Raw genomic sequence first — 3413 nt, 5'->3', positions numbered from 1 at the left:
TTCTATGTTTCTGGGCTAATATCCACTTATCAGTGAGTGCATATCAAGTGAGTTCTTTTGTGATTGAGTTACCTCACTCAGGATGCTATCCTCCAGATACATCCATTTGCCTAAGAATTTCATAAATTCATTCCAAACAATGAACTTCTATCTGTATAAATTCTGTTGTTTAATTTGGGATCATTATTATTGAGTAATTTTAATATTTTCTATTTCAGAATACAATTTTATAAAATTTAAATTTAATTTCAAATCATACTAGTTAATAAAACACACTGGGCAGTTATGATATATTACTCCTAGGAAAGCCTTTAAGGTATTTAAATTTAATTTCTTTTATTATGATTTAGGAAATGGCTTTAGGATCCTCATCATGCATGTTATAAAACAGTGACTTCAGGAAGAGAAACCGAGTTCCCAAAGAAATGATACACTTTAATTTTTAAAGTGATGTCTCCAATCAGACGACGATGGTGAGTCTCTGTCCCAGTGAAAGCTTAGGAATCGTAGTCTTCCCCAGTTCTGAGGGAAGAGGAGTCTTACCAAGACTTCTTATTGGTTATTTTATTTATTTACATTTCAAATGTTAGCCCCCTTCCCAAGTTTGAGGAAAATTTTACCTGGAAATGCTGTTGTCAGATTTTTTTCCTTTTAAGTAATAAAAAGAACTGTTTTAGTTTTTTATAGTTTGTACTTTAGAAAACTAACCACAACTGCAGTGATATTTTTGATCAAACCAGGCTCAGGGGCACAAGTATGACTTATATACTGTTCATATTCAAGACTGGATGTCTGTATGTAGAAAAATGAAAATAGACCCATATTTGTCACCTGGCACAAAGCTCAAGTCCAAGTGGATCAAGGACCTCAACATAAAACCAGGCACACTGAGTCTAATAGAAAAGAAAGTGCGGAAGAGTCTTGAACTCATTGGGACAGGGGGAAATTTCCCAAACAGAACTCCAATGATTCACTCTCTAACTCTCTAGGATCGAGAATTGGGACCTCATGAAACTGGAAAGCTTCTGTAAGGCAAAGGACATAGTCAATAAGACAAACTGGGAAAAAGTTGGGAAAAAAATCTTCACTAACCCCACATTTGATACAGGGGTAATATTCAAAATATATAAAGAACTCAAGAAGCTAACCACCCAAAGTCCAAACAACCAAATCAAAAAATGGGGTATAGAACTAAATAGAGAATTCACAACAGAGGAATCTCGAATGGCTGAGAAGCACCTAAAGAAATGTTGAAAGCCCTAGTGATCAGAGAAATGCAAATCAAAATGACCCTGAGATTCCACCTNACACCAATCAGAATGGCTAAGATCAAAAACTCAGGTGACAACACATGTTGGAGAGGATGTGGATAAAGAGGAACACTCCTCCATTGCTGGTGGGATTGCAAACTGGTACAACCTCTCTGTAAATCAATTTAGAGGTTCCTCAGAAAATTGGAAATAGATCTGCCTGAAAATACAGCAATACCACACTTGGGAATATACCCAAAAGATGCCCCACATACCACAGGTGTATGTGTTCCACTATGTTCATAGTGGCCTTATTTGTGATAGCCAGGATCTGGAAACAACCCAGATGTCCCACAACAGAAGAATGGATACAGAATGGGGAGGGACGGAGGGAACTGGGAGGGAAAGTAGACACAGGTGGAGGGAAAGACAGGGACATGATGTGGTATTGGGAGGGGGGAACAGGACTGAAACCTTGAGGGCCAGCAGAAAGAATGGAAACAGGCAACCTCAGGTGATAGGAGGTTGGGGGGATCCCCCAGGTTGCACCAGGGACCTTAGATGAACTGACCAAGAGTAGGGAGAGGGAACTTGTAGAGCCCACCTCCAGCAGGAAGACAGAACACCAAGTGAGGAATGGGGTTGCAATCCTACAGTCATAACTCTGACCTGAATTGTTCCTGTCTGAAAGAATTACAGGGATGGAAATGGAGAGGAGTCTGAGGAAAAGAAGTGCCAGGGACAGGCCCAAAGTGGGATCCAGCTCAAGGGGAGGTCCTAAGACCTGACACTATTACTGAAGCTTTGGAATGCTCACAAAAGGGACCTATCATGACCGTCCTTTGAAAGATCCAACAAGCAGCTGAAAGAATCAGATGCAGATATTTGCACCCAACCAATGGACAGAAGCTGCTGACCCCTGTGTTCGAATTAGGGGAAGGTTGGAAGAAGCTGAGGAGGAGGGCAACCCTGTAGGAGGACCAGCAGTCTCAATTAATCTGGACCCCCAAGATCTCTCAAACACTGGACAACCAGCCAGGCAGCCAGGTGATATTGTGTCCCCAACACATATACAGCAGAGAACTGCCAGGTCTGGATTCAGTCAGAGAAGATGCACCTAACCCTCAAGAGACTAGAGGCCCCAGGGACTTTAGAAATCTGGTTGGGTGGGTGGTGGGGGACATCCTTTTAGAGACAGTGGGGTGGGGAGGAGGTATGGGATGTGGAACAGTCAGAGGGTGGATGGGGGGGGTAAAATCTGGAGTGTAAATAAAAGAAAAAAAGACAAAAAAATATTCCACTTACAACCCCACCAAAAGAAAGAAAGAAAGAAAGAAAGAAAGAAAGAAAGAAAGAAAGAAAGAAAGAAAGAAAGAAAGAAAGAAACTTCTAATCTTATGGCGACATGGACACTGAGATATTCCTTTTATGATTAAGGGGCTTTCTTAATTTCCTCAAGTTGCTGAATCAAGCAACCATAAGCCAGGTGGCTTATAAACATTTACGTCCTTCATGTCTAGAGGCCGAGGCATTTAAGATCAGAGGTCTCTGGTGTCTGGTGGGGGCATTTGAGTTTCGTTTATCTTCTTCTCACTGTGCTGAGGTGAGTTCTCTGATATTTTACAAGAACATTAAATCTATTTACAGGGCGCTGCCCTCATGACATAATCACATCACAAAAGCTCCATCTCCTAATACCAGTACTATGTGGATTAGTATTTCAGCATATGGATTTTAGGGAGTGTAAACATTCAGACCACAGCAAAGTCTCTGCTGGATATGTGATGTATGTGCTCTGGAAGTCCTGAAGAATGCAACCCCATGCCAAAGAAATTCAAGGAGGGTCAACGTAGATGTGTGGATACTTAACAAGATGCAAAAAGGATAGATGGTGCAGAGGGAAAGCTGGGGCTCATTGGAGAAGTGTTTAGAAGGAGTGTTGGGTAAGAAGTGCTTGTTGACAGGAGCCTGATACAGTTGTCTCCTGAGAGGATCTGCCAGTGCCTGACAAATACAGAGGCAGATGCTTGAAGCCAACCATTGGACTGAGCATAGCATCCCCAGTGAAGGAGGTAGAGAAAGGACTCAAAGAGCTGAAGGGGTTTGCAGCCCCCTAGGAGGAACAATAGGAACTAGTCAGTTCCCCCAGAGCTCCCAGGGACT

Source organism: Mus pahari, chromosome 7, assembly GCF_900095145.1.
Source record: "Mus pahari chromosome 7, PAHARI_EIJ_v1.1, whole genome shotgun sequence".
Taxonomy (NCBI): Eukaryota; Metazoa; Chordata; class Mammalia; order Rodentia; family Muridae; genus Mus; species Mus pahari.
Note: the sequence above shows the minus strand (reverse complement) of the source record.